Genomic DNA, 18,477 nt, shown 5'->3' on the forward strand with positions numbered 1-18,477 from the left:
AAAAAAAATATATATATATATATATACACACATATATATACAATATATTTCATGATTATTTATTAAGGGAATGTCTGTATACTTGAGGGAAATACAGAAAGCATGTTAACATCTTAAGCATTTTTTAAAGGCAAAATGATCATGTGCACACCAGTCAAACAAAGCCTGCCATTTGAAATAGGCAGAATGTTATCTGAGTGCTGAGTACACATGCTATTATGTAAAGCGAAGGTGTCGTTGCCCATCTCCATCTATGCTGGCCTTCACTCATCGCTCTGAGGCATTTCTTTTACATCAACTTTCTACAGAAATCAAACCTCAAATTAATAAACTGAGGATTAAAATGAGAAAACACACCTCTGAAAATTAAAATACATTTTTTATAAAAGTGTTCAAAACCAAGATCACTGGAACAAATGCCCAATATTCAATTATGTTTTTCACTTTCCTTCATACTAAAAATGATGTCAAATCTCATTACCTTGGTTATCCAGGAGAAGAAGTCCAGGAGCAATAATGGTAGAAATAAGCAAATTTCAATTGTGCCAAAGAGCAAATTTCAAGGGAAAAATTGCCGTCAAGTTAAGAAGATGTACTATCACAGAAAAAATTACCTGCCATTTTATCAGACAAATGTCTTAGTGTTGAGTGTGGAGAGGCCCACTCAAAATGCAACAGATCCTAAAATTCTAAAATCAGAAAAGGACTGTCTTAGACACGAAATCCACAGTCCAGAGAATTAAAGCAGAGGGCAATGCCAGGCATATAGTAGGCCCTCAAATATTTGTTGAATAAATATAATAAAATGTTCATAAAAAGAGAGGGGCATGATAGAGACTATCAAAATGGCAACATAGCAGAGCGACACTGCTTTGAGGTTTTGAGAACTTTTAAATACCTGGAAAATAACAAAAGAACTAAGGATTATAGAGACTGGACAAAAATGGCAGAGTACCATCCAATCAGGGCAAAATGCTCTGTGGTCTAGTACCTGACCTGCACTTCGTAAGAAAAATATCTCTAAGCCCAGCTTTGCCTATGGGAGGGATCTGGACTCAAGCCCTACAGCGTGGCATAATATTTACAGTACAACTCTAACATGGCAAAATTCCCTGAATTTGGTGCACTTCAAGTATAACACTGTTTTTAATTTAGAACTCTCAGTGGGAGTTGCCCAGCTTGACCCATCTCTTCGTAACAAATTTAAGGTCACTGGAAAATTATCCTATAGCTTCTCTGCGTCACTAAAGCAGCATAAATACAAATGCAATTAGACAAAACCTACATAAACCAGATCTGTCATATCTGATCAGTAAATTAAAGTATAATACAATTACTGTCAGCCTCGGAGTTTGAGGGTAATTTGGACTCTCTGCAGTACCATTCTAACCATGTGCCAATTGTAAAGGGTTTTCCGACATTTACTGGGTTGGCCAAAAAGTCTGTTCAGGTTTTTCTGTAAGATGTTATGGAAAAACCCGAATGAACTTTTTGGCCAACCCAATATATCATAAACCTTTTTTCCGGGGAGTCACACTTGGTCATAAACTCTGGCAGAACTTGCAGGTAGAGCTTAAGTACCAATATAATGGTTACCAACTTTGTACAAAATGCTCAATATAGAAGTAACATTATATTCCTTTATTTGTTTTAATACCTATTTAAAACACATATCTTTTTCTCATTTACCAAAGGAGGTCACGTGTCACAGCTCACCTGAAATTCCTGTGCAACTTAAGTCTTAGCCACAACAGTAGTTTCTTATAAGAGCACAGTGAGAAAATATTCCAAACTCTTCTGCAGTACTCACATGATTAAACAAAAAAAGGTGTGAAACACAAGTGAGGCCCCTGATGAAATTTCATAGAGCCTTAGTTACCAACTACTATTTCCTCTTTACCTTTAAGTGTTTCTAAACTGCTCAGAGGACAGCAGAGGTGCTTCAAAGGAAAGTATAACGACACACCTGTTACATAACCTGTTCTTGGTTGGCCAGGCTATGTGGTTTTGATAAGGAAGAAAACACAATCAAAAGCAGGACAAACACTGATTCTCTGTTCTCCATTCTCCTATTAGCCAGGACATTCACCTGAGTCAAACGCCCAAACTGTGCCTCAGTTTCTCTAACCACTAAATATGAGGTCTGATGCTATCCAAAATCCTATCTGATCAAAGTTAATGAGCACAATAATCACACAGAAAGTCCACATCAGAACATTACACTGAAATACTATGTTGTATAAGAAAACTCCAAAGGTTTTTGCAGTAGTAATTTCTTTTGCTCCAAATACTACAAAGGAATCAGATTGGCTATTAATCAGGATAAGGCAAATACCTATGTGCTTTAAGTATGTGTATATAAAAACCCAAGACAGATATACTAAAAAGCTTCCCAGGTAATCTGCTTGGATTATCATGTGCAAAGAGCAACCCACAGAACCCAAGAGAACAGGTCTTCGATTTGTTTTTGTTGTGAAAAAAGGACTTCAATTCCCCTGACATCTTCAGGGCCTAGAACACAAGATGGCAAAGCTTTAGAAAACCAGGGACCCCATGGGACCCCAAATGATCAGTTCCTTCTAAACATCTTACGTTTTCGTATTTCTTACCCAATTGGCGCGCGTCTGGTGGTAAACCTCTTTAACTCTGGGTCTGCGGGGACTTGTCTCGACTCAGGCAGAGGTCAAGAAGGGAGAAGCTGCGCAAACACAGATGTTGCTGCCAGCTACAACCAATGGGGGGGCGGGGGCGGGGGGGGGCGGCGTGAGCTCCTAGGGAGGAAGATGGATTCTCTCCTGGAAATCTAATTGGTGTCTGGGAAACGAGAGTTGGGTTTCCAAGGCTGCCTGAGCACCCAGCTTCCACAAAGCCCTGCATAGGCGAGGATGCCTCCTTAGCCAACAGGCCGTCATTATGCCCCTGTGGAAACTCCCAGCACGGGAAGGTTAGGGGACCACCAGGCACACCCCAGGTTTCCAAGAGGAAAACAGATCCACGGAATAATCCTAAGGAAGTCCAACGGAATTCTGGCCGCCTCTCCTAACCAAGATAACTATAGATGCCTTTTAAAGCACAACATGTGTTTCCACATGAAAGAAAGGTTAGCGCTTCCGCTTGGTCTGCTGCTCTCTGGGGACCCGGCCCCGCCGAGCACCCTCACCCCGGAGCCAGGCACTGATGGGGAAGAGAAACGCCAGCTTTCGAGGCTCTGCCTTCTCCACCGCAAGAATACCATTTATTTCCCCGGCGCCCGAAGGACAGCGGCCGGGCTTCCACCCGCCCATCCCCGGTCCCCTGAGCGGGGCCGGCGGGGGCGAGAGCGGCCGCGCGGTCCGGACGACCCAGTGATCCGCAGCTGCAGCCGCCGCGCCGGCCGCGCCGCCTCTGCACTTGTTGCCGTCCCCGAAGACAGGGAGGCGGCGGCCATCCCCCGCGCCGCCAAGCCCGCGGCAGCACCCCCTTTCCACCCCCGCTGACCCTCGCGCCCTCCGGGACCCTGGAGAAAGTAGCTCCGCGAGGGCGAAGTCAGGTGAGGTGGCCAAACTTTTCCACCCCGGGCGGCCGGGAGACGCGGGGATGGAGCCCCCAGAGAGCACTTACCCGGAGGTGCTGTCCCGCAGCCTCCGACGCCCGAGCGAGGCGCTGCCCCCGCGCCCTGCCCGAGGACGCCCGGAACGCGCCGCCAGAGCCGGGGAGGCTATCCCGAAGCGGCCCACGCCCGGCGGCGGCGCGGCCGGGGCAGCGCGAGGGGGCGGAGCCGAGGCCGCGCTCCGGGGCCGAGCTGGCTGCGCCCGCGGGTGGGGCCGCCCCGCTTGCTCCGCGCCTGCCGGCTGCCGCTGGATCTCCGCCTGCCCGCCTCCCGGCCCCGGCATCACATGGCCGGGCCCGCCCGCCGCCGCGCCCGACACCGGCTCCAGGAGGAAACCTGAAGCTGCCCGACCGCGCGGGCTCCGCCGGCCCCCTCCCAACGCCCGCGGCCGCTTGCCTCGGCCTCGCTCCCCCGGCCCCGAGCCCCGCGACCGGCGGGGGCTCCGAGCCCGGGGAGCGCGAGGTTGCGCCCTGGTGGCGGCGCCCGCGCGCCCCGGACCCCACTGGCCTCGCCTGGGAGCCGCCAGAGCGAGGGGTCGGCTGCCGGCTCCTGAAAGATGTGCCGGGCCCGAGGGAGCCCCAGGCTGTCCTCGGTCAAAAGCCACCACAGTTGTGCCTTAATGTGGCCCATTTCTTACCTAAACATCTGCAGACGCCCTCTTGTTTCTCGAGGCTCAGGTTACTCAAGCCGAGAGCTTCGCGAGCTGCGATTCTCTGCGCCTTCACGCCAGCAAGGGGCTCCATTAGAAGTCACCAAAATATGAAAACCCTCTTAACCATGAACAGCAATATGAGAGGGACCCCCTTACCATCAACGCACTTTTCTGGTTAGAAGTGATAGCAACCCCAAGCAGAGAAGCCTCTCCATCAGCCAGGCCTTCCTAAAAGAGACTTCAGATAATGATAGCAGCTTTAAAGGCAAAAGTACCGATTTGATTTTTCTAATAATTACCTTGAGTCTTTGTTTTGGTTTTCCTGTGAAGACCTGCCGTCCACAGAACCACTAATCTCCACAGTCCTAACACAGGGCACCGTTGGAGTATTTCATATTTGTTTTTTTCAAGTGACGTAGCCCGAGAGAGCTGGCCACTGAGACACCCCTCCCCAGCTGTCACCAACACCTCTCCTGGGCCTTAGCCATTTTGGCCTCCCTCCTGGCCCTCACCCCGCCCAGCCCACCTTGCCGACAGAGCAGCCTGAGGAAGAAGGCAAGGCTGAAGAGAGCAAGAAAACCCTGCCTTGTGTCCTTCATCCTGTTCCAAGGCAAAGGTCCGGGCTTCTGCCTTGATAAAAGGACCCCACCCTGGCATTGCTCGCCTGACCCCATGCTGCGATCCCAGCTCCTGCTTCAGGGAGCTGGGACCCCAAGGCCTGGCCTCAGGCACTGCCTTTTAAAGAAAAAGAAGTTCCTGCCCATTTCCAGGACTTCAAAGTACTCAAGACCAAAACAATAAAGTTTTATATTTTTCAAAACTAAAAAATATTTCCAACCCTAAAATGTGTACTGGAGACTAACTGAACAACACCCTTGATAAAAATGGTTTCCAATCCGTGGTGAGCAAAAACATTGATGAATTTGTGGCCTTTGTTGTTATGCTTCTTTTTACATCACTGGTACTGTGTGTTTTCTTTTCTTTCTTTCTCCCCCCTCCTTTTTTTCGTTACTTCTGTCAGATATGTAGATAGAAAAAAAATAAGAAAATGTGGGAGGAGGACCAACTATTATAAGAAGTTACCCCAAATCTCCTTCCCCACTAAAATTAAGAAACAAACAAGCAAAATTAGTACTTGTGGAACCCTCAGCAACTGAGGACATATAAGCATGCTATCTGCAGTTTTCTTGCCCTCTCTCAAGCACTGAGCTTGATCAATATTTAAATATTTAAATATTTAAATAAGTACTTGGCTTTCAACTTCTCTTGGTTCAAATATTAAGCAAAGTGTACTCTAGCAACCTTAAAAGAAGCCCGTGGATGTATGCAGCAGGAAGCTATCAATCCTCTGCATCTGATTGATTTTGCTGCTCCAGATATAGTTCACTCAGGACACTGAGATAGTGCTAGGCTTGGCTGAGGTGGCATTTGTTTAGAATTCAAAGACTACGTATTCTCCAGCCCCAGAAAAGGGACATTCAGCCAACAAGAAACCAGGCTGGTAATTCAGTTGGGAAAATTCTTACTTCCCAGTGAATATTAGGCCAGTGTCCCAGCTCAGCTTTGTCTTTTCTAGTTATTCAGTCTCCATTCATCCTTACAGACTTCAGACAGAACTCCTCCGTAAATCCTGTCCAGTTTCTGCCAGCCTCTGAACTTTGGCAAAGCTTAATGACCTTACTACCACACAATTTAGCACCTGATTCTTTTCACTGTCATATGTCAGACTAATTCAGGTCCTTAGCCTCTTCACTTGTCATTTCAAGGGCAAAGACTGTTTTTTATCCCAGTAATCTCCACAATCCTAACACAGGGTACCTCTGGAGTATTTAATATTTGTTTTTTTTCAAGTGAGGTATTGTATCAGTTATGCAGGTTGGAAAATGTATATCACAATTTTCAAACTTTTCTTTAATGGATTAAAACCACTCAAAATTCTATTAGCTACTTAATTCTTTCCTGGTCTTCCTTCATATTTCATTTGCCAGTAATTCTCAAAGCCTGAACAATGGTAAATCTAATGTTCGGACATATGAGTTAGGAAATTATCAGTGTTTCCTATATAAAAGCATGGCACTGGAAGACAATAGTTTTGGGGTGGGTGGGGACAAATTTTGGAACTAGAAATTGGATGAGCTTGGGAAGAACCAGCCTTTCCAAGCCTCCATTTCCTCAGCTGTAAAATGAGCATAAGAATAGTATTAATTATCATGGTGAAGAATAAATGACTGAAGGTGATTATGGGACACATAATAAGGATGTAGGAAATGGTGGCAATTAATTTTTCGGGGTACGTATATATTAGGAGAACGCTTCAGAACTTTGAGAATTAATAGAGCATGTCAGACTCCAAGGTAAGAAACTAGTTCTGGACTATACACTTGGTTGCTCAGACTGAGAAGGTTAGGGAATACAGAAGAGGCCAAAATGATCAAAACCAGGGGGCAAATCTTGTGGGGAAAGGCTCACAGTTCTCATTCTGGCTCCACATTAGCATCACCTTAGAAGCTTTAAAAATAAGACCTTGATTCCCACAATCCCACCCCAGACCAATTATTTCAGAATCTCTAGGGGATGGGTCCCACATGTTGGGTTTTTTTTTTTTAAGCTCCCCAGATGATTCCAATGGTCTGCCAAAGTTGGGAAGAGCTGTACTAAAGGAACTGAATTCATTGCCAATGGAGAAGAATGAGAGCCAGCCCTCGATTAAAGGAGGCTAAGGGAATCAGCTCTTTCATTTCTACTAATGATGAACAATCCTGTTTAAATTGCAGGCCAGTGGTGCTTCAGTGTTATGTCCATGTGAATCACTTGGAGATCTTGTCAAAATGCAAATTCTGACTCAGTGTCAGATGGAGGCTGATACTCTGCATTTCTGACAAGCTCCAGGTGATGCCACTGCTGCTGGTCTGTGGATCATACTCTGAGTAGCCAAATAATAAGTCCAAAATGGACATTAGGAACAAAAAGTATACAAATATTCATATTGTTAGAAGTCTTGACATCTTTGAATATTTTTAATCAATTAATATTTACTGTACACCAACTAAAAATATATTTTGCAATCTTTTAAGAAAAGAATAGGCCATTTCCAGCCAGCTTTTTTTTAATTTTCTTTTTTTTAACATTTATTTGTTTATTTAGGCTGCATTGGGTCTTGATTGCGGCACGCCGGATCTTCCTTGCAGCATGAGGGATCTTTTTGTTGTTGTTGCGGCATGCAGGATCTTTAGTTGTGGCATGCGAACTCTTAGTTGCAGCATGCATGTGGGATCTAGTTCCCTGACCAGGGATCGAACTTGGGCCCCCTGCATTGGGAGGGCAGAGTCTTAGCCACTGGACCACCAGGGAAGTCCCTCCAGCCAGTTTTAAGTGTGAGGACTTCCCTAAAGGGAAGGTACAGCCTCTCAAATAGGGCCAACTTCTCCACCAGGCACAGCAGGCTCAGTGCCCAAAGCCCACCATACTTTTAGAAACCAACAAAATGATTTAATTTCTTTTATAATGGAAGAAAAAAGATGAACTTTTAGGTCAAAGAAAATGTTTTAACATATAATATTAATATATTTGTCTTTATAACAGTGGAGTCGTAAGATGTAATTATTTTGTTTTACTTTATTTTTTATGGAGGAAGCAGCCCATGAAGGCAAAAGTGCCTAGGGCCCACAAAAGTCATAATGTGACTGTGTGCTCAGTCTAATTTAGTCCCAGGTAGTTTTAGGAAAGCACATGAAGCCTATTGTGGCTAATATTTACAAACGGATATTTACATGAACAGGAAGATATTGGAGAAGATAAAAATTGTCCCCTGAGTGGAGCTGCCCCTATAACCACACAGAGTTCATCACTTCCTACATGTGTGATTTGAGGAACACTGGGGATGCTCCATTGACAAAACATTGTTCCTCATCAGCTGGTTCCTGAGGCTCTAAAATTCTACCATTAGAGACTTTTTCCACCTCCAGAGCCAGTCTATAGAGACACACTATCTAGAGACCCTTTCTCTGTAACATCGGCCTTCTTTCAGCACCAATATTTTTTACCTTCCAGATACAGGACCCCATCTCAGGAACTTATCAGGGGATTTTCTATGAAAAGAAGAAAACATAATAATGAGATTCCATTTTATAAGAAACACCAATTCTAATCAGCTCCTAAAAATATAAATGTGGCCATACATGGCTAAACAACATCACCTTCATCACTATTATTCAATACAGTAACCTCAACAAAAATTACTGATTGTTTTACTGTCCACTACTATAGCCATTAGCTAGTAGACTACTTAAACTAACTAAAATGAAATAAAATCTAAAAATCAGTTCCTCATTGCACTAGCCACGTTTTGAGTGCTCAGTAGCCACATGTACCTATTGGACAACACAGAGATAGAACATTTCCATCATCACAGAAATTTCCATCAGACAGTGCTCTTTCAAGCGTCCGAGTAGAGAGGGCACCACCCTTCTTGGACCCTCTGAAATGCAAGGCCAGTTGGGGAAGTACGCAGACTCTAGCTCAGGCACATTTTTTGGTTCCCATTTGTCAACTGATCTACAACTACCCAGATCATCAGTCACTCTGCTCTTTTCTAAACCTTCCGAACCAAACTTTCTAGAAAACCAACTTTTTGTTGAAATTCCCTTGCCTTTCAAGAAAGCTAGACCTTTTTGACTTGTGAAGGGCATTATATACTATTCATGATCCAGCCAAGGAACTTCAAAGGTTTATCCCAGGATCTAGAGCAGTCTTTATCCCAAAAAGTGATTGTTTATGTGCATCACTGGTATGTTTGGGTTTTATCCTCGTGGAATGACTCTAGCTGTCCTCAAGTTGTAGATGACTTCTTAAATTTTAAACCAACTCCAAGGGCCCTTTTTGATCTCCCAGGCATAACTGTACAAGGCAGGCCAGCTGGATAATGCCCCAAATGCATGTGTCTAGAAATAATCTCCCATCATCAGCAATTTTGTTTCCAAGAGCCCTGCTGGAGTGCTCAGGTATGGGGTGTGGGGCAGAACAACTAGTCTCTAGCATTTCTCCAATCCCCTAACACCTGCTAAACATGAACATATTAAATCCCAGCCTGGAGCAAGTCTTCACAGTGATATAAGAAAAGCCCTGAAAAAACAGAGTTGATAACTGAGATACTAACACCATCTTAATTAGGGAGGAGATAACACGGGTGGGAAATAATGTGTGTGCAGCTGTCACATGGGCTGTAATTACATTTAAGACTTCTGGTGACATGACAGAGGGTGAGAATGCAGCTTCAGTGTTCTGCACATGATGTCATTTGGAAGCCTCAGAAAGCACGTATAGCTTTGGGCAGCTATTACTCACTAAGGAGGATCGAGATCCTGTTTTTCCATTTACAAAGGGCAGGCAGAGGAAGGGAAAAGACAGGAAAATCTATAAATAAAATTAGTATGAATCAGTTTCCCCCCCACAAAAAAAAAAAACCTATATAAATATATTTTAACTCAGCTTTTTCATTCAGACCCATTTGATTGCTCCTAATACATAACCTAAGAGCTAAGTTTGGAATCCTGCTACTAAAGGATCCAAGAATATTTTAATAACCTCAGTTAAATATCCTGGAATTTCTGAATCCAACTCAAAAGAGCAAGATAGTCAATAACAAGTGCAGTGCACAAGAACTGTTTTGCGGTTGATGTTGTCGTTGTTTTGCTGTTGCTGTTTTCGATTCTGAAAAGACCCCGTTCCCACTCACCCCTGAAGTTGGATATTTTGGCAGAACTTTTTCTCCAGGACTCTAAGGAGGTAGGTAAGGCAGGTAAGCTTACCGAGGGCCCTGAGACTCCAACTCAGATGAAGAAACGTAAGAATCATCCATAATGTACAAAGGAAAATGCAAAGACTTGAGAAAAAATGGAGAGTCCAAAAATAACATGTCTTTAACTCCTCTTGTTTTTAAATAATAAAGTGTCCTATCCAGAGCCCTGCCATAAAAGGAAGTTAATTCTCTTTTATCAGAGAAAATGTCTTTAAATTAGCACCCTCTGATATTATTTCATAATGCAAATAATTCATTGTTTTCCATCTTGAAAAATAATTTCAGCCATAGATGATCATGGGAAGCAGCCACAAGAGTAGTAGTGAACAAACTCAGAGCTTACAAGACGGCCTCTGCCTGCCTCTAGACCAGGGGCCAGCAAACTTTTTCTGTAAGGGGCCAAATAGTAAATATTTTAGGCTTTGTCGGCTGTATAGTCTCGGTCACAACCACTCAACTATGACACTGTAGTACAAAAATAGTATACAATATGTAAACAAATGAGCTTGTCTGTGTTCCAGAAATTTGTATTTACAAAAATAGGCAGTGGGCCAGATTTGCCCCACAGGCTGTAGTTTGCCTTCCCGCTGTTGTAGACCACTGGAATATCATGGGGAGCTCTAAAAATCACTAAAGCCTGGATATTACCTCAAATATGGACAAATATATTACCATATGGAAATCCACAATATGGCAGAGAGTTCAAAATTCAGCTATAGAATTAAATTATAGAAATTAAAAGTTAAGCTGCAGGGAAAAAAATAAAACAGGGATAGTGAAGGGAAGAAAAGAGAACTTCCATAAATTCTCATTAATATACTCCAGAGGTATAAAAGAAAATAATATATCTATCAAACAAGAACAAGATGCTATGAAAAGGAGACAATCAGAGGACAAGAAAGTATACTCAGACATTAAAAATATAAGGTAGTAAAGTTTAAAAATTCAGCAGAAGGTCGAAGATAAAGTTGAGAAAATATCCCAGAAAGTTTATGAAAAGGCAAATGCTGGAGAAAAGGGAACCCTCCTACACTGTTGGTGGGAATGTAAATTGGTACAGCCACTATGGAAAACAGTATGGAGGTTCCTTAAAAAACTAAAAATAGAGCTACCATGTGATCCAGCAATCCCACGCCTGGGCATATATCTGGAAAAGGCAAAAACTCTAATTTGAAAAGATACATAAACCCCAATGTTCATAGCAGCACTATTTACAATAGCCAAGACATGGAAGCAACCTAAGTGTCTATCAACAGATGAACAGATAAAGAAGATGTGGTATATATATATATATATATATATATATATACAATGGAATAGTACTTAGCAATAAAAAAGAATGAAATAATGCCATTTGCAGCAACATGGATGGACCTAGACAATATCATACTAAGTGAAGTCAGACAAAGACAAATATTATATGGTATCAGTTATATATGGAATCTAAAACATAATACAAATGAACCTATTTACAAAACAGAAACAGACTCACAGACATAGAAAACAAACTTATGGTTACCAAAGGGGAATTGCGGGGGGGGGGCATAAATTAGGAGTTTGGGATTAACAGAAATACACTACTGTATATAAAATAGGTAACCAACAAGGACCAGCTGTATAGCACAGGGAACTATATTCAGTATTTTCTAATAACCTATAATGGAAAAGAATCTGAGAAAGTATATATATATAGTATATATAAATTATATATTATATATATATAACTGAATCACTTTGCTGTACACCTGAAACTAACACAACATTGTAAATCAACTACACTTCAATTTATTTTTTTTTTTACTTTAGAGCAAAATCACTTTTATTTCCCTCAACAAAATGTATCTCCATACTTCATACCCTTTTAACCAAAATAAAAAAACCCATTTCAAAACAAAAAACGTATCCAATTTTCCTTGCATACAGTTATTTCTTATTATTTTTAATTGCATATATTAGAATTCTAACCCTTAGAAACCTTAATTTATAGTGAAAACTTAGTAAGCAGTTGTGAACTATTACACTAGCATTCTCTAGATTAGCAAATTTGTGAATACATTTCATAATTTTTAGAAATACATGCTTCTTCATAGTAAAATTATTTTTTTTACATCTTTATTGGAGTATAATTGCTTTACAATGGTGTGTTAGTCTCTGCTTTATAACAAAGTGAATCAGTTATACATATACATATGTTCCCATATCTCTTCCCTCTTGCGTCTCCCTCCCTCCCACCCTCCCTATCCCACCCCATATACTTCAATTTTTTTTTTAACTTCACTTCAATTTTTAAAAAAAGAAAGAGAAGGCAAATGCACAGAAAATATGAAATCAAAAGTAAAATTTTTAAGGATTAAGCTCACATATTCAACATACCACTAAAAAGAGAGTGAAAGAAAGTATCAAAGATACATTTTTTTAAGCTCTGAATTCAGAAAAACATAAGTCTGTTCTAAGAATTTATCCTAAAGATATATGCAAGGGCATGAAGATACATACACAATTGTGCTTAGTGCAACATTTCTGTAAGAGCAAAAATCGGAAACAACCTAATTGTTCATGGTTGTTTGGTTACATAAATTACGGAACACCTATACTTATGTAGTTGTTTAAAAAATAATAAACGGTTCTAGATGTACTAACATGGAAATATGTCCAGCTTCTGGCACTAAGTGAGAAACGCCAGTTGTAGAACAGTATTATTACGGGGAGCCCCTTTATATTTGAAAAATAAATAAAATGTTTAAAGATCAATATATGTTTGCAAATTGCAGCTAAAGAGTTACTAAAGAAACTGTTAATAGGAGTTATCTCTTGGGAGAGGAGCAGGATTGGGGGGTTAGATGAATAGTCCTTCAACTTTGCATTTACATACATCTACATCGTGGCCTTTTTTTTTTTTTACAATGTTTATATGTTTCTTCAGTAATTTCTAAAAATCAAAAGCAATAAGTAAATTATTTACAATATTATGGGAAGGAAAAAGAAGTTTTTCCCTTTACAATATCTCTGGGAAGATTATCAGGGGTCAGGAGGAAAAGAAAATGAAATTCCTAATTAGAGGAAGACCCAGATGAAGAACACAAGCAGTAAAAGGCATTGCCAGGCCCTTCAGGAGTTTATGTTAGAGTTAGGAACGTAGACTCATACAGATGGCCAGCAGTGACCAGGGCTCAGTGGTATAGCCTCCTGTCCAATTGTGTAGAATGTCAAAGCCTGGGAGCTGGGAGGGCAAAGACCTATGAAGACTGGAGTAGCCAAAGAGGCTTCATGAAGGAAATAAGACTTGAAGCATCATAAAGGCAGAAAGGAGACCATTACAAGCCAAACAGCCAATAAGAGTAAAGACATGGATCCCAATAAGCATGCAGAATTCAGGCAAAGGTGAGGACAGTAGCCCATTGAGATTAGAGGGATCATGTTAGTTAGCATTGGGCTTGGCTGCTTATTTAAGCTACTTATTTAACGGTGGCTTAAATAAGATAGAGGTTTAATTTTCTTTCATGTGAAAGGAGGCTTCATCATCATCAGGGCCTCAGACTCCTCCCTTCCTGCCTCACCATCTTTAGCACTGCTTCCAATCTTCAAGGTAGCCTCATAACTGCAAGATGGTCGCTGTAGCGTGAGCCATCATATCTATGCTCTACACAGCGGGAAGAAGGAAGGAGCAAGGAAAAGAGACATACCTCCCAGTCCAGCCAAGCTCTTTTGAAGAGTTTCCTGGAATCTGCACCCAACAATGTCTACTTACATCTCATTGGCTACCCCTGTCAATTACAGGAGGCTGGAAACATGTACGCTTTTTAAGCTGGGCACATTGATGTTCCTATTAATACAAGATTTCCAGGAGTAAAGAAGGACCATTAACCATCTCTGCCAAGTGATTAGGTTAGACTATAAAGTTTTTTTGTTGTTGTTGTTTTTTGTATTGTTTGTTTGTTTGTTTTTTGCCGTATGCAGGCCTCTCACTGCTGTGGCCTCTCCCGTTGCGGAGCACAGGCCCCGGACGCTCAGGCTCAGCGGCCATGGCTCATGGGCCCAGCCACTCCGCAGCATGTGGGATCTTCCCGGACCGGGGCACGAACCCAAGTCCCCTGCATCGGCAGGCGGACTGTCAACCACTGCGCCATCAGGGAAGCCTGACTATAAAGGTTTTTGAAAACAAGGCAGATAAAAGAATTTACATTGGAAAAGGGGAGAAAGAAATTAGCAAATTACCTATCATCTGTAAAGAAACAGGTAGAAAAATGAATAAACTTAAATGGAGCTTTAAAAGCATAGAAGAAGTAAATTTAAAAATAAATGAGAAACACTAATAGCTACTTTTAAAAGTAGCTAATGTATTAGTTACACAATGAAGTGAATATACTTAATATTACTGAACTGTACACCTAAAATGGTTAAGATAGTAAATATTATGTTAGGTATATTTTTCCACAATTATATTAAAAAAAAATTTTACGTAGCTAATTTATACTTTTGTAGTTACATACCTGAACTTACAGAAACGTGCGGCCCTGCTCCATTCAGAAACTTGGAACCTTCTCCTATTTTCTAAAAAGATTTAGTAACACTTATCCATGTACCCCTTATACTACCAATATAGGGTAGACGTCTGGTCTGCATATGATGACAGAAGTCAGCCTTTCTCCCTTCTCACCCATATGCCCATGGTATGTTGAAGACACTACTATAACAACAGTTATCACCTTGTGCTTTAATTGATTGTTTATGGTGCCAGTTAAGAGGGGATGTGACTGAGTAGAAAGAGCAGCATGGGCTTTGTCATCAGGAGGACCTGACTTTCCCCTTGCTATCTATTTTCCTCCAGCAAGTTACTTTAACTTTCAAAGATATGCTTCAGTTACCATTAAAGTGAAGACTGTAACATGAATCTTACACATATTTTTCAGATTGTAGTGAGGACTGGAGCCTAGTACTCAGCAAGAACTCAGTAAAATAGGGCTTCCCTGGTGGCGCAGTGGTTGAGAATCCGCCTGCCGATGCAGGGGACACGGGTTCGAGCCCTGGTCTGGGAAGATCCCACATGCCGCGGAGCAACTAGGCCCGTGAGCCACAACTACTGAGCCTGCGCGTCTGGAGCTTGTGCTCCGCAACAAGGGAGGCCACGACAGTGAGAGGCCCACGCACCGTGATGAAGAGTGGCCCCCGCTCACCGCAACTAGAGAAAGCCCTCCACACCGAAACAAAGACCCAACACAACCAAAAATAAATAAATAAATAAAAAGTTAAAAAAAAAAAAAAGAACTCAGTAAAATAGTAGCCTTCATTATTGTTTATGTCTTCCCTTCTGGATTCGAAGGTCTTTAGGGACAGGGCATGTCTTACTCATCTTTTTTGTGAGCCCCTAGTGTCGAACACAGTACTGGATGCCCTGATAAGAGTCATTTGAGCAAACAGAAGGTCAACTGACAGATGTTCATGAAAGCTCTAATGCCAGCAGTGTACAGCCTGCTCCCGTGGAGTGAATGTCACTGGCCCTTCGCAGTACCCCAGAGCCAGGAGGGAAGCCATAGGAACTAAACTTCCCCAGGGACAGTAAGTGACTTGTAGAATTCTCCTTGTGGGACATTTGAAATTCTGAGATTCTAGATGCCTAACAATTGTTGCCTCTTTTCCTTTTTTTGTGCTTCATAGTTTAATAAATATGTTTTATATTAATGAAGTTTCCTTTAGGTGCACTGTGTCCGATGTGCTTGTTTTAGCGTGCTTTTCACAACTTCTCTGTAAAACTTTGTATTTGGCTATATTATAGATAAAAAATATTCTTTTATGATTTCCATTAACAATTTTATAAATAATTTCTATTGACCCCCTAGAACACTCATGATATACCCCAGTTTACTAAACGTATTATGAACAAATCTCATTTGCCATCACTCTCTCACTGCTCCTCTGCCCCAATCACACTTGCATAGCTCAGGATATATTTGTTTTGCCAGTCATTGCAGCACTGTTAAAATGCACCCTTAAGATGGCTTTGATGACAAATACAAAATACCATCATTAAAACATTCCTTAGTAGAAAAGATTGCATTCTTCCTTCACACGTTATGAGCTGTCTTAAGAAACAGGGGAGGAGTGTTTGAGGGAAGAATGCAAATGGTGCTCCGTAAAACTTTTAACATGCTGCAGGTTGACTTTCGCCTTTGATACTGACTGCATGACAAATTGTATAAACCGTAATAAGCAAACATCACACCGCAAGATTAAAGCCTCAGTGGGAAAGTATCATTAACCACACCAAACACGTATTTGCTTTTTTTGTTGGCATCAGAATGTAATTGTTTCTCTATAAGTCAAACACGCCTCATGGCACAACGCTGATCCAAATCTGTGTGGCGGGCAACATGAAAAGGAAGCTTATCCTCTTTCATCTATTGTGTGAATGTGTTTTCCTCCAACCAAAATGATCAGTTTGAATTAAAGTTTATTCTGTCCTCCTCTATACATGTCGCCAAACCCAGCATATCAAGTTTGAGTAAGTACAAAAGAATGACCTATGTTTGTCCACTAGGTTGGTTAAAGTATTACGGCTTCAGGGGGTAGAGGGAATGAGGTCACAGACACATGTGAGAATTTGAAAAAGAGCTCAGATTTTTCACCCCAAAATAATACACATTTGCCAAATTGTGAATTTACCTTTCAGGGGGTTCTTGACTCCACCAAAGCCCCATTCGTGGTCCACAGGTTAAGAACTTACACGTTTGAATGAAAACTTCATAGCATACAGAAATTAAATCATTTGCATTTCTGGGCAGCAATCATATTACTTATATGATAACATTTCGAAGTAGGATTTAGTAATAAACCAGCTTTAGAAAGGAATTTTACAGATCCTTCCCTTACTGACCCCTCACAAGGAGCTTGTCCATAAATATTGACAAAGCATCCATCTGATAAAAGGGGTACTATCTAAAATATATAAAGAACTCATACAACTCAACAGCAAAAAAAAAAAAAGAAGAATCTGACTGAAAATGGATCCGAATAAAATCTGAATAGACATTTTTCCAAAGAAGTCATCCAAATGGCCAGCAGGTACATGAAAATATGCTCAACATCACTGATCATCAAGGAAATGCAAATTGAAACCACTATTAGTGGGAGAAGTTAGCGAAAGCTTAAGCCAAAACAGGATATTTTCATAATCTCAAAGTATCGCTCCTAAATATTTCTCAATTACAAAGGGAAAAATAATAACTTAATGGTGGAGAAACCTGGCCTGAAATGCCTTAATTAACTAAGGGATCAAAGCTAGAGTCACCAGTAATGAAACATATGGACATCAGGAAGATCTGACATGACACTCTGAGAAAGACACAATATCACTTCTGTGATATTCTTGCCCCAAACTTGTAACGTGTTTCTAATCATGAGAAAACATCAGACAACCCCAAACTGAGGTACATTCTACAAAATAACTGACCAGGATTCATCAAAAGTTTCAAGGTCATGAAAGACAAGGAAAGACTAAGGAACCATCACAGATTGGAGGAGATTAAGGAGACACAAAACTAAATGCAAGGTAGGATCTTGAACTGGATCCTAGAACAGAAAAAGGACATCAGGGAGAAAACTGGAGGAACTGGCATATTTTCATTAGTAGCACTGCACCAATGTTAATTTCCTGGTTTTGATACTTGTACTGTTGTTAACTTTGGGAGAAGTTGGGGGAAGCGGCACTATTCCTAGAACTTTTCTGTAAGTCTAAAATGATTTCAAAACAAAAAAATAATAAAATAAAAACCATAGGGTTTTGAAGCCTTCTGTCCTTGAAGCTTTCATTTTTATCTAGTTCTCAAGAGAGAACTAGAAAACTCATTTCCTTGTTTAGCCCTGAGGGAGCAAGCCACCTCCCACTCTGGTAGCCCTGCTCACCTCCATCTCAAGTCTGACATTTGCCTCTCAGAATTCACCCTTCAAGCAGGAAACATTTATTTAGCACCTCCTGTATGCCAAACCCTATACATAAGGCAGGTATGGACCCTGTTTTCTCACAGCTTACTTCTCTTATCCATTCAACCTTTTGTCAATTACTATTTAAGTGAGTCACCACTCAAATTTTAAATATTGTACTCACCACTGTCCTTCCAGGATGGATCCAGGAGATTCATATTCTTTTTTTTTTTTTTAATTTAATTAATTAATTTATTTATGGCTGTGTTGGGTCTTCGTTTCTGTGCGAGGGCTTTCTCTAGTTGTGGCAAGCGGAGGTCACTCTTCATCGCGGTGCGCGGGCCTCTCATTATCACTCCCTCTCTTATTGCGGAGCACAGGCTCCAGACGCGCAGGCTCAGCAATTGTGGCTCACGGGCCCAGTTGCTCCGTGGCATGTGGGATCCTCCCAGACTGGGGCACGAACCCGTGTCCCCTGCATTGGCAGGCGGACTCTCAACCACTGCGCCACCAGGGAAGCCC

The 18,477-nt window shown here is 41.6% G+C and overlaps 1 non-coding gene across 1 annotated transcript; it reads right to left on the minus strand.

The window, feature by feature from the left end:
• Positions 1–7,519: 7,519 nt before the first annotated feature.
• Positions 7,520–7,592, minus strand: TRNAG-CCC (transfer RNA glycine (anticodon CCC)). The gene has a single exon. It is a non-coding gene; the product is annotated as a tRNA-Gly (tRNA).
• Positions 7,593–18,477: the final 10,885 nt, after the last annotated feature.

Source organism: Lipotes vexillifer, unplaced genomic scaffold (assembly GCF_000442215.2).
Source record: "Lipotes vexillifer unplaced genomic scaffold, Lipotes_vexillifer_v1.1 scaffold241, whole genome shotgun sequence".
In the NCBI taxonomy this organism is placed as follows: domain Eukaryota; kingdom Metazoa; phylum Chordata; class Mammalia; order Artiodactyla; family Lipotidae; genus Lipotes; species Lipotes vexillifer.